General features: G+C 39.7%; 1 pseudogene; it reads right to left on the reverse strand.

Annotated features, from left to right (window-relative positions):
* LOC127411130 (tubulin polyglutamylase TTLL5-like) overlaps positions 1-14,522 on the reverse strand; it is a 138,197-nt pseudogene that overhangs the window by 92,954 nt on the left and 30,721 nt on the right.

Consider the following 14,522-nt stretch of genomic DNA (forward strand, 5'->3'; position numbering starts at 1 on the left):
CTCCATCTTCTTCAGCTGTTCCCTGTTCCCTCACCATTCTTCTGTGTGTATATTTACCCCCTTGTTTCATTCCCTCATTATCAGTTCTATGTTCTAATGTTAAGCTGTAGCTTTTATGTATATATTTAGCTTGTTTGTATTCTTCCATGTTAACTGTTACCTTCTTGTTATCATTAAAAGCCTGCGATTAGATCCTAAGCCTCTTTTCTAAAAGATCACCACCACCATGTTACACCTACACATGCCATAGCATATTAAAAGTGGAATTCATGGTGAAGAACTTCACTACCCATGATTATGAAGAGAGTTCCACTAATCAGAGAATCACAGCGAACAAAGTGCACTTTATTAATAATTTTTTTTGGGTGCCAGTTTTGTACCAAGTCCCCCTTAATTAATTTCTGACCATGCTCTACATAGGCAGCAACTCATACAAATTGTGGTGCTCACATGAAGCGCATGGGAGACTCGACTCGAGTCTGGTGTTAGCATGTTGCTAAGCTAACTCTCATATGCATTACAATACATAGCACATTCCAATATTGGATAAAATAGTCTATTTTTAATTAGATAATCATATTATTGTTGTATGTCATGTATTATTTTGCAAAGTTGCTGGTAAATTGGCCAGTTTTACAGTATTTACTCGCCAAAGGCAATTTTACTCGCATTAATGTTTGCTGTTTATTCTGGAGCCTGATTTAAATATTCTGACAGAAGTTAAATTCTTGGTTTATTAATTTACATGACAAACATTGTTGTTCAGCCTTTGGCATATGAGGAGAACTATAAACAGGTCAGAGCTAATTAACATTAATCAGTGTATAAATTGAACCAGTTGCTGAATATGTAATAGTCAGGGTTTTACTTTTGAGGGAAAATGTGTTTGATGTGATGTAGGTAGTTATCACCTCATAAGCAGTGAGAATGAGAAACATTTGGACAGTAAACTGGCATCTCTGTGGTTCTGTGCAGTCAGCAGATATCAGGCCAGATGTTTTCACATCCATAAACACGCCATTCTACAGTAAAGTGTGCATTCTTCTTATTAGGCACACTGTTGTCAGTGCTTTATAAACACCAAAGCTCACCTTTACTCTGGGTTAAAATGACCACACAGCACAATAATACTGTGAGGGAGGCCCGGTTCCAGATTAAAATCACTGAGGGTGCTTCTGAAAATAGTGGAGGTGCTCTGTATAAAGTGGAGAAGTATCGTAATTACAAATTTTTTTAATAGATTAAATCATGTTTAAATGCTACCAAAACTACGTAAAGAAAAATGTTCTGCACCTGCAGATTAGGACATACTTGCTAAATCATATGTTTATAAGTTTTGATGCAGCATTTTGTGCATTTTGATGCAGTGATTTTTGTGTGTTTGTTGGGATTCAAGGAAATCTGCTTGCCAATTTATAATATTAGTCATATTCAATTAAGCAGAGTTGTGCAATTATTTTGGTACAGTGGCCACATCAGCCTTTAAGCAGAACATGGAAGAGAGAAGATAAAAAGTTCTTCATAGTTGTATCTATTAAGCCCATAAGTAGTAGTGCACTCTTGCACTCAATGAATGATGCACAATTTTCTGAAGTATATACTGATGGGAGCATTCTGTGATTGTTTGTTTATGTTTATTGTTTATAGAGTTTTCAGCGTTATTACAGGTTCTTCAAGACGTTCGTCAGTGAAGAACACTGAATTATATTGCTGTTACTATAAAATGTCAATACTAATTAAACCACAATTTAAAATAAACTACATTTAAAAACATACAGTATTCAGATATACAAATTACTAATCTAACATCAAACAACCCATATTACAAAAGGTAGTTTCTAAAATCCACAATCATTTAGAAGTCTGCACATACAGGGAATGGGTGATCTCCGATATCTCTCAGTTCGACATCAAAATTGTCAGTTTATTCGAGTTCCTTGTCTGGCGACCTGTAAGCTCCTCCCAGTCTCTGAAACTAGACTTGAATGGCTTTCTGGCAAAGTCAAGACACAGCTGAATTTGTCTCTCTGCTAGAGTGCACAGTCCAAGGAGACAGAGAGCATCTGAGTACCCTAAATACCTTTGACCAAGTATAATTTTACAGACCCGTTTCTGCACACTTTCCAGACTTTTAACTTGATCTGCAGTCAAAGAAATGTGTCAAATAGGAACTGCATACTCCAGCACAGGGCGCACATATCCTGTATAGATGGTAACCAGTTCAGGGTCTTGGACACCACATTCTTTAACCGACAGAGAACAAAAAGCTTTTTGTTGGCTGAGGTCAACTTGTGATCCACTTGACTATCCCATCTCAGAATTGCTTCAAGTTTTGCTGCTACTTTTCTATCATGTTTTTAGTAAAACTGAATAAAGGCTGAATAAAATTATTACTTGTTTATTTTACCATACTTCAATGCAGCGGTAATTTATTATTCAATTTACCACTCTACATCAGCAGTCTGGTTTAATAGTAAAATAAAATATTCTGAAATTATAGATTCTAAAATTTTATTTGAATGTTTGCCGCAAACTGGACAAATTTGTTTTGTTCTCAAAACATTATCAACACGTTTACACACTCATTGGTCATGATATGGGTCTCGTCAATGGTTTGTTTGGCATCCCATTCAGCACACAACTGAATAAAACAGGCTGCATGACACTGATAAATTACTATTACCAGAGTAACATTCACATACAGGTATGAGGGACTTCAGCATTTCACAAATAACACAAAGAACAAACTTATTCCTCTCTCACCTCCGTGTGCGTATGATGCGAAGATCTATTGGGATTTTACTAAAGTTCATCACTGAAAAGGTTTGCCCACAGACTTGGCACTAAACAACATGAGCAGCCTCATGAATGGACATGGAGTGGCTGCATCACACTTTTCTTTGAGCAGAATATTGCAAATAAATTTCACAAAATGTTATCTCCCAATTTGGAATGCCCAATTCCCAATGTGCATTTAAGTCCTCGTGGTCGTGTAGTGATTTGCTTCAATCCAGGTGGCGGAGGATGAATCCCAGTTGCCTCTGCGTCTGAGACCGTCAATCCATGCACCTTATCACGTGGCTTGTTGAGAGCATTGCCACAGAGACATAGCGCGTGTGGAGGCTTCATGCCATCCACCGCAGCATCCACGCTCAACTCACCATGCGCCCCACTGAAAACGAACCACATTATAGCAACCACGAGGAGGTTACCCCATGTGACTCTACCCTCCCTAGCAACCGGGCCAATTTGGTTGCTTAGGAGACCTGACTGGAGTCACTCAGCACACCCTGGGATGGTAGCCAGCGTCTTTACCACTGAGCTACCAAGGCCCCCAGAATATTGCACTATTGAGCACTAAGGTTTTTTTTCGAAGAGGAGAGAGAAAGCGTGTGCACTTGCATACATGGTTTCCAGATTGCATAAATTAAGTATGACATAAGGCGAAATCTTTCCATTTTGTGCAAGTATAAATCTCTGATTGGGGTGTTGCATATATTATCTGGCAACCCTGAGCATATTAAAAGCTTGTGGATGCGTGAAAGACCCTAAAGCCAGATAAATGTAAGATCTAATAAAAAACATTCATGATAAATCAACTAGCAAGCAGCAGTTTGCCTGGTCTGCAATTGAGGGTGCTCTAATTTTCGTTTGAGGGTGCTTAGCACTGCAATGAGGGTTTGACCTCAGACTGATGTATGAATAGGGGTGACCACAGCAATATCTTTCAGCATTACGTTCAGAATTTTTTGGGTTCAGTATTAGTCTGATTATAACATCAGACCTTAATAAAAAAATTTTTTTTCAAATTTTAACAGTATTCTCTAAATTCTAATTGGATGAGCCACGTTTAAAGCTGTTAGAAAATGACAATAAACGCACTCCTGTTAGCACACAGCAGCCCTCTACATTGCAATTAAGGCTGCGTTCCACTTCACTTTTCCACTTCATTAAGTGAGCGAGGGAAGTTTCCGTTGACAGACCCTCAAACCCTCGATTTTGACCAAGGGAGCAAGTCTACTCTGATGTATGCTTCAGGCAGCTCCATATCCCACAATGCAAATCGATTGTGACATGACAGCAGATTGCACTTCATAAACCCCACCCCCGCAACTCTAATGTATAATGGAAGTGAAGTTAGGCCAATTAAGCAGTTAAGAAAAGTTATATTGAGATTTAACAGCATAATACTTGTAGCTACCTTAAACTGTTTATAACACAGTTATGTGTTATATGTGTTCATTGTAATGTTAACATTTTCATTTGGGGGCCTGAGTAGCTCAGCGAGTATTGACACTGACTACCACCCCTGGAGTCGTGAGTTCGAATTCAGGGTGTGCTGAGTGACTCCAGCCAGGTCTCCTAAGCAAACAAATTGGCCCGGTTGCTAGGGAGGGTAACCTCCTCGTGGTCGTGATTAGTGGTTCTCGCTCTCAATGGGGCGTGTGGTAAGTTGTGCGTGGATCCTCAAAAGCATGAGCCTCAAAATGCTGGGATGCACGGATTGACTGTCTCAGAATCGGAGGCAACATTTTTGTTTGTCTAAATCTTGATTAATCCTTTCTAATTCATTGAATTGAAAAATTTAATTTAACATATGAGATTTATACATGAGCCACTGAAATCAATCTCCGAAAACATTGTTTTCTCAGGTGCAAAAATCACTAAATAATTCCACATAATGACATCAGCCTTCAACATGCTCCAAGTGATCAAGGGTTTAGGGTGTTCCAGTTAAACCCATTGCACATCTTCCGCCAGTAGTGGACACTCGCAACATAAGCAGTGACATACATCCGAGTCCATGAGACAGAGTGAAGTTTCAAATAAAAATTTGAAATGGAACGCAACCTAGATCTCATGCTATGCAACTAAAATATGTCTGTTATTAGCCACTGGCTAGTAAATATTCAGATTTTACTCATCAGAGATTGAGTTGTGTAGTAGAAATTAGGCACAGCAAAGCTTTTAATGATTAAGAAGCTGGATTCAGTCTCGTCTTTTACAGCGTGTTGTGTCTCGTGAGCGCCCTGAAGGAAATTGACTTAATTTGGCTGCAGTGGGTCCAGATCTGTCATGATCTCACTGTCACCATCACTTTAGTTCAGCAGTGAAATGGCATTAACATTGCATTTAACGACATCAACTCTGACTTTTCCATGGACTGTTTTCACAACATTCTCCATTTGAAAGCATGTCTACAGACCAGTAAAACACCTATTGGATGTCTGTTAGAAAGTAAAAGTGTTGCAAAACTCGAGAGCTTGTAGATTTAAATTTGAGAACTTGTATAATAAATATTTGTACACGTAGGTCAATACATATTTTGCAAGTAAAAGTTTCCTTTTGCTTCGTTCCTTGTATTTTGTGCACTCCATATTCATTTCATGTCTCTTTTAATATCCTTTCTGTTATTTTGATCATTTGGAGATCAAAAAGTAAAAAATAAACATTAATTCTAACCATGCATTGCACGGATGAAGGAAAAACCACTGTGCAACTTATATCTCTTGTTAATGTGTGTTGTGCTCACTCAACATTTGTTTGCGGAGCAGGCATTCTCTTAAAGAGACAGTACCACTGTACAGTCTCTTAACTTCACTGTACATTTTAAATAATTTAACAAACAGGCTCGTGCCGCATCTATGCAGGGGTTTAGTAAAAAAAAAAAATTTTTGGCATAGTAGTCTTGACATGGTAGCACTTAAATTATTACTTTTATAATATAATTATTAAATAATTGTTATATGTGTAATTCTATTTTTATTATTAGGTTCCAACTTGTGAATATCTTGTTAAAATTTTTTTATGAAATTTCAAAGTGACAACAGCTTTTATCATTATTAAAAAATGCAATTTCATGACATCAAGCTAAAATGTGATTAAAATGATCAAAAGCGAAATATGAAAATAAAATGTACAATCTTATGTACTATATTGGGTGAAGACATACACTATATTGCCAAAAGTATTCGCTCATCTGCTTTTAGACACATATGAACTTAAGTGACATCCCATTCTTAATCCATAGGGTTTAATATGACGTCGGCCCACCCTTTGCAGCTATAACAGCTTCAACTCTTCTGGGAAGGCTTTCCACAATGTTTAGGAGTGTGTTTATGGGAATTTCTGACCATTCTTCCAGAAGCGCATTTGTGAGGTCAGACACTGATGTTGGACGAGAAGGCCTGGCTCGCAGTCTTCACTCTAATTCATCCCAAAGGTGCTCTATTGGGTTGAGGTCAGGACTCTGTGCAGGCCAGTCAAGTTCTTCCACACCAAACTCGCTCATCCATGTCTTTATGGACCTTGCTTTGTGCACTGGTGAGCAGTCATGTTGGAACAGGAAGGGGCCATCCCCAAACTGTTCCCACAAAGTTGGGAGCATGGAATTGTCCAAAATCTCTTGGTATGCTGAAGCATTCAGAGTTCCTTTCACTGGAACTAAGGGGCCAAGCCCAACTCCTGAAAAACAACCACACACCATAATCCCCCTCCACCAAACTTCACAGTTGGCACAATGCAGCCAGACAAGTACCGTTCTCCTGGCAACCGCCAAACCCAGACTCGTCCATCAGATTGCCAGATGGAGAAGCGTGATTCGTCACTCCAGAGAACGCTTCTCCACTGCTCTAGAGTCCAGTGGCGGCATGCTTTACACCACTGCATCCGACGCTTTGCATTGCACTTGGTGATGTATGGCTTGGATGCAGCTGCTCGGTCATGGAAACCCATTCCATGAAGCTCTCTACGCACTGTTCTTGAGCTAATCTGAAGGCCACATGAACTTTGGAGGTCTGTAGCGATTGACTCTGCAGAAAGTTGGCGACCTCTGCGCACTATGCGCCTCAGCATCCGCTGACCCCGTTCTGTAATTTTACGTGACCTACCACTTCGTGGCTGAGTTGCTGTCATTCCCAATCACTTCCACATTGTTATAATACCACTGACAGTTGACTGTGGAATATTTAGTAGCAAGGAAATTTCATGACTGGACTTGTTGCACAGGTGGCATCCTATCACAGTACCACGCTGGAATTCACTGAGCTCCTGAGAGCGGCCCATTCTTTCACAAATGTTTGTAGAAGCAGTCTGCATGCCTAGGTGCTACATTTTATACACCTGTGGCCATGGAAGTGATTGGAACACCTGAATTCAATTATTTGGATGGGTGAGCGAATACTTTTGGCAATATAGTGTATATATGAATACTAAACTCAGCAAAAAAAGCATAAAAAGATTCAACAACTAAGACATAAACTGAACAAGTTTCACAGACATGTGACTTACAGAAATGGAATAATGTGTCCCTGAACAAAGGGGGGGTCAAAATCAAAAGTAACAGTCAGTATCTGGTGTGGCCACCAGCTGCATTAAGTACTTCAGTGCATCTCCTCCTCATGGACTGCACCAGATTTGCCAGTTCTTGCTGTGAGATGTTATCCCAATCCAACAGGTCCCAGACGTGCTCAATGGGATTGAGATCCGGGCTCTTCGCTGGCCATGGCAGAACACTGACATTCCTGTCTTGCTGGAAATCATGCACAGAACGCAGTATGCAGTATGGCTAAAATGGGGGAAACGATGAATTAACACTGATATTTCGGTCGGTCCCTCAAACAAATGACTTCAGAAGAATATATATATAAGGCACATCAGTTAAGGACATCTTGTATGGTGCTTTTGGAACTTGGACAGCCTATCACCAGCCTCTCATCCCTCAGTCTTGTTGCTTACATGTAGTACCTGTAACTTTTCCCAGCGCTGGCCAGGATGGGCCAATCACAGTCGTTTATTCTTACTGGAAGTTTACTGGAGGTTAAAAATGCTTTTATAGGTACTACTGAGGTGGATTAATATTAACAGGTATGAATCCTTGCTATTATTATTATTATTATCTTAAAAAAAAAATAATAATATCCAGTGTAAATGTCTCCATTGAGAGAAAAACTTTCTGCTATTTAAATGCAGATGAATGGAGGATTTGATTTTCAATTTGTTCATGCCCAGGGGTTGCTCCTGCAGCAGTATCACTTTTTATTTATTTATTTTTCCTTCTGGTTTTGTATGGTTTGAAAGTGTATAGGCATCATTAAAATGTTTTATGTATTTATGTAATACAGAAATTATAGACAAAATAGCAGAACAAGGTTGGCATTGTGACAAATGTTCATTCAATCAGATTCTTTTTCAGTGAAGTGTAACTTTTCATTCAGTTGTCATTATATTTTTAAATAAAACTTTTTTACATGAAATGAAGATGAAAGAAAATGCTGTTAATCTTGTACATTTTGATCACTTTTGATTAGGCTTTTTTTTTTTTTTTTTAAGGGGGGCGCGAAAGTTTTTGTTGTTTCAAAGAGGGACGTGACCAAATAAATTTGAGAACCACTGTTTTAAGGGACATATAAAAACATTTAAAAAAAATAAATAAAAAAAGTGTCAGTATTACAGTTTCTCTGACTTTCGTTTGGGGATTCTGCAAAATCCCCAAACCAATTATTCAAAGTTTGCCACCTACACTGCAAAAAAAAAAAAAAAAGAATTTATATATATATATATATATATATATATATATATATATATATATATATATATATATATATATATATTTTTTTTTTTTTGCAGTGTAGGTGGTATATATTTTTCTCTTGTTTTCCAGTAAAAAAATATTTAAACGTTCTTAAAACAAGACGTAAAATGGCACAAGATTTTTGGTCTTGTTTTCAGAGAAATCTAACTAAATTTAGTGAGGTTTGTGCTTAAAACAAGACAAAACTATTTGCCAATGCGGTAAGAATAATACACTTATTTCAAAGGGAAAACAAGTTTATTCTCATTTCATTTTTCATGTCAAGTAAATATATCTTGTTTTAAGAATATTTCAAAATGTTTACTGGAATACAAGACAAAAATACTAATTAAGAAAAATATTTTTTGCAGTGACTCGTTTCGCAACGTTTGTCATAAATCTATGAATGAGGTGTCATTCGATCGGCCTATTAAGGAGACGAGTGCTATGATTTTATAAGCCATCGGGCATACAATTTTCACCCAGCTGGCGAAAAACTAGAGAACAAATCCCACAGACTTAACATTGACAGGAAATCTGAGGGATTATATCTCAGGATCAGAATGTCATAGAAACATGGAAGTGGGCTCTTTTCACTCGAGCTAGCAAGCAGTCTTTAAGTATCACCTTGGAAACTGCCTAGCCATGCCCTAGCAACCATCCACAGCACCTTAGCAACCGAAGCCCATACACTTTCATTGAAAATGGCTGAGAGGGATATGCTTGTGCCACTATCAAGCGGCCATTAAGACTTACCCTGGCAACTAGCCATCATTCAAAACACCCAAGCAACCAGACAGAAACACCTAAATATATCTCTGCACCAGGACATTCTGGAGACATGGGGGTGGATCTATTGACTTCGGCAACAAACAAACTTGCAACTATCACCCTAGCAACTGCCTAGCTTCAATCCAGAGCACCCTAGCAACATCCATATCTCTATACTTGAATATCGTAGAAATATGGAGATGAGCTCTTTCGACTTGGGGCAGTCTACTGAGGCACATGGAACATTTACCTATCTTTCTTAATTACTATTCATAATAAACGGAGTGAATTTGCCACTTCGCTTTGTGTCGTCTTGAAGAATGGCAGTTATAAAAAAAATAAAAAAAATGCCTAACCCTAACCCTGTCTTACCAAAGCAGTTGCAGCGATGAGGGACGAACATCTTGCAGGCCGTGGCGATGTGGATCTCAGCACTCACAACAGATTTAATGATCAAATCCTCAATCTGACCCATCAGCACTGACACACACAAACATTTACAGATAATCATTACAGATTTAAACAATCAAAACAAAAGTACAGTACCATTCAGTTTTTTTAAACTAATTGCGTTGTGCAAAACACAACCAAATGTATCACAAGAAAGAAAGTCATACGGGTTTAGAAAAACATGAGGGTGAGTAAATGACATAATGTTAAATTTTTTGGGTGAAGTATTCCTTTAAACATCAGACTGTTGAGTGGGATACTCAATTAAAACATAAAATGCTACACACAGTGGGTCGTAAAATCTAGTGACTGTTGTTTGTCAGGAGATTAACAAGCGTGTCAGTCTAAAAATGACTCGTGCTTGAGAACAACTGTCAGACGTTATGGAGTGTTAAAGATGAAAGTGATGATTACATAAGCAACAGATCAACTCACATGTGGTGTCTTTGCCTTCTTGTCTCAAATATCTAAGCATTGCGCTCATGCTCCATTTGTTCCCATAATCCTCTACTTCAGGGTCATCGCAGCTGAAAGAGAAAGAAGATGTGACTGTCAACATTGCCAAAACAACACTGACAAATGAGCACAATGCAACAATGTTGACGTGATTCACAAACACAGGGATTAGCTGGTATTTGAGAACACATTCCCAACCCGTTCGGGAGCGAGGAACAATAAGAAGTGTTTATTAAACTTTTTTCCCTGAAAGTTTAGATCTGTTTGAATGATTGTAACATTCATGAAGGTTTTACCATAGAGACAAACACATGCTGTTGATCATCTAACATCATCAGGCATTTATTAGGAGCCACTATGTAAAGCTATTAAGGATTATCACATCGTAACCTCAGATATTAATCTCATATGTGGTCGCAGACGGAGTAATTTCTTCACTGTTTTTTGGGGAAATCTGCAGAATTCTGTGGAATGGATTAAAACATGCTCAAACGTGTTAAATAGAACCAAGAGGTATTAAATATTTCATAAACAACACACACAGATATTATTGGCTAATTTGACACAGACGCATCTGTGCCGGTGCTAAATATACATGTAATACTTTAAATTATAAAACAAACAGCTTGGGTTCTAGATGCTAATTGGTCAAAACAGAGTTGCAGCTGTGCTAAAATACACAACAGAGTAACAGGTAGTGCAGGGCGATATAGCTAAAACATTATCCCCCTACATGGTCAGCCTTTTGGACAAAATTCAATGTATATCTCAATATTTACAGTTTTATGATTTGTTGAGTTACTTAAAATATATATACATTGCTGTATATAGCATTTTTGCATCATGCTTTTTAAGTAAATTCAACTTATGGTCATTTTATGTCAGCACAACTAGAAGACCTTTGTTAGATATACACAAATGTATCAGTTCATTTAACTTGACTTTATAACTTCAAATGTATGCCACATGAGTAAGATTTAGCAACTAATAGCAAGTTGTTTCAAATGAACTTTTATATCACTGTTTCTACTTAATTTACTTGGCTCCGAAGGAAATAATAAATGAAATTAGGCATCATATTTCACATAAATCTGCACTTCAGCTGTGCACATTAACATGCACAAGTTAAAATGGCATGGATTGAACAGGATCCAAGATGAGCACTTGTGGAACACTAATCACACTATGGTGACTTTACACGAAACAACTATTTACAGTAAAACAACATCAATAACACTAGCTTAAATCTCTATGAATTCTCAATAACAACTAATTAAATGTCCAAATGAGTTCCTTTAGACCAAACGAACGTGCTTAAATTATTCAAGCACAAGGGCTTATTCCCCACAACCTCATTTCTGTACTTGACTGTTTGAATTAGTAGTACATAAAATCCTAACTTTATGGATTTGTAAGCTAAAGTAATTCAAGGGACTCCTTATCATACAGTATGTAACTCTCTAAGTTTACCTTTAAGGAATATTTCGGGTTCAATACAAGTTAAAGGGGTCATGACATGAGGAATAAAATTTTCCTTGATCTTTTGAAATAAACTCAGCAAAAAAAGAAACGTCCCTTTTTCAGGACACTGTATTTTAAAGATGATTTTGTAAAAATCCAAATAACTTTACAGATCTTTACTGTAAAGGGTTTAAACAATGTTTTCCATGCTTGTTCAATGAACCATAAACAATTAATGAACATGCACCTGTGGAACAGTGGTTAAGACACTAACAGCTTACAGACGGTAGGCAATTAAGGTCACAGTTATAAAAACATAGGCATGCTGCATGGAGGCATGAGGACTGTAGATGTGGCCAGGGCAATAAATTGCAATGTCCGTACTGTGAGACGCCTAAGACAGCACTACAGGGAGACAGGAAGTACAGCTGATCGTCCTCGCAGTGGCAGACCACATGTAACAACACCTGCACAGGATCGGTACATCCGAATATCACACATGTGGGACAGGTACAGGATGGCAACAACAACTGCCCGAGTTACACCAGGAACGCACAATCCCTCCATCAGTGCTCAGACTGTCCGCAATAGGCTGAGAGAGGCTGGACTGAGGGCTTGTAGGCCTGTTATAAGGCAGGTCCTTACCAGACATCACCAGCAACAACGTCGCCTCTGGGCACAAACCCACCTTCGCTGGACCAGACAGGACTGGCAAAAAGTGCTCTTCATTGACGAGTCACAGTTTTGTCTCACCAGGGGCAATGGTCGGACTCGCATTTATCGTCAAAGGAATGAGCGTTACATCGAGGCCTGTACTCTGGAGCGGGATCGATTTGAAGGTGGAGGGTCCATCATGGTCTGGGGCGGTGTGTCACAGCATCATCGGACTGAGCTTGTTGTCATTGCAGACAAGCTCAATGCTGAAAACATCCTCCTCCCTCATATGGTACCCTTCCTGCAGGCTCATCCTGACATGACCCTCCAGCATGTCAATGCCACCAGCCATACTGCTCGTTCTGTGCGTGATTTCCTGCAAGACAGGAATGTCAGTGTTCTGCCATGGCCAGCGAAGAGCCCGAATCTCAATCCCATTGAGCATGTCTGGGACCTCTCGGATCGGAGGGTGAGGGCTAGGGCCATTCCCCCAGAAATGTCAGAGAACTTGCAAGTGCCTTGGTGGAAGTGTGGGGTAACATCTCACAGCAAGAACTGGCAAATCTGGTGCAGTCCATGAGAAGGAGATGCACTGCAGTACTTAATGCAGTTGGTGGCCACACCATATACTGACTGTTACTTTTGATTTTGACCCCCCCTTTGTTCAGGGACACATTATTCCATTTCTGTTAGTCACAGATCTGTGAAACTTGTTCAGTTTATGTCTTAGTTGTTGAATATTTTTATGTTCATACAAATATTTACGCATGTTAATGTGACGACATCGAGCTTTACACTGATAGCGTAACATGTTTCATCAGAAAGTGCGTAGAGGACATTGTTTTTCCGACCAGAACAATACGGATCTACCCGAACCAGAAACCTTGGATTAATAGCGATGTTTTCGCGGCACTTGATGCGTGGACCTCCGCTTTTAATTCCGGGAATGCGGAGGAGCATAAACAAGCCAGTTATGCCCTCCGAAAAACTATCAGAACAGCAAAACGTCAGTACAGGAACAAGATTGAAGGACAGTTCAACACCACCAACTCTAGAAGCATGTGGCAGGGAATTAATATCATCACAGACTTCAAAGGGAATAAAAGCTCAGCAGTAAACACCGCTGCCTCTCTCCCGGATGAGCTAAACACTTTTTATGCTCATTTCGAGGGAAATAACACCGCCCTCGTGGAGAGAGCTCTCGCGGCCGAAGCTACAGAGGTTAGTTCACTCTCCGTCTCTGTAGCGGATGTAACCCGATCCTTCCGACGGTTGAATATCCGCAAAGCCGTGGGTCCAGATGGCATTCCGGGCCGTGTCATCAGAGCGTGCACGAATTAACTGGCTGGTGTTTTTACAGACATTTTCAACCTTTCCCTCTCTTTGTCTGTAGTCCCCACATGCTTTAAAACGTCCACCATTGTGCCTGTTCCAAAGCAATCCAAAATCACTTGCTTAAATGACTGGCGTCCTGTTGCTCTGACCCCCATCATCAGCAAATGCTTTGAGAGACTAATCAGAGATTACATCTGCTCGGTGCTGTCTCCATCACTGGACCCATTGCAGTTTGCTTACCGCAACAACCGCTCCACTGATGATGCCATTGCATCTACAATACACACTGCCCTCTCCCACCTGGAAAAAAGAACACTTATGTGAGAATGTTGTTTGTAGACTACAGCTCAGCATTCAACACCATAGTGCCCTCCAAACTTGATGAGAAACTCAGGGCTCTGGGCTTAAACAGCTCGCTGTGCAGCTGGATCCTGGACTTCCTGTCAAGCAGATGCCAGGTGGTTAGAATGGGCAGCAACATCTCTTCATCACTGACCCTCAATACTGGAGCCCCGCAGGGCTGTGTTCTCAGCCCACTCCTGTATTCCCTGTACACACATGACTGTGTGGCAACACAGCTCCAATGCCATCATTAAGTTTGCTGATGATACGACGGTGGTAGGTCTGATCACTGACAATGATGAAACAGCCTACAGAGAGGAGGTGCACACTTTGACACACTGGTGTCATGAGCACAACCTCTCCCTCAACGTCAGTAAGACAAAAGAGCTTGTGGTGGACTTCAGGAGAAGAGATAGAGAACACAGTCCCATCACCATCAATGGAGCACCAGTGGAGAGAGTAAGCAGCTTCAAGTTCCTGA

The sequence above is a fragment of the Myxocyprinus asiaticus genome, chromosome 20 (assembly GCF_019703515.2).
Source record: "Myxocyprinus asiaticus isolate MX2 ecotype Aquarium Trade chromosome 20, UBuf_Myxa_2, whole genome shotgun sequence".
In the NCBI taxonomy this organism is placed as follows: Eukaryota; Metazoa; Chordata; class Actinopteri; order Cypriniformes; family Catostomidae; genus Myxocyprinus; species Myxocyprinus asiaticus.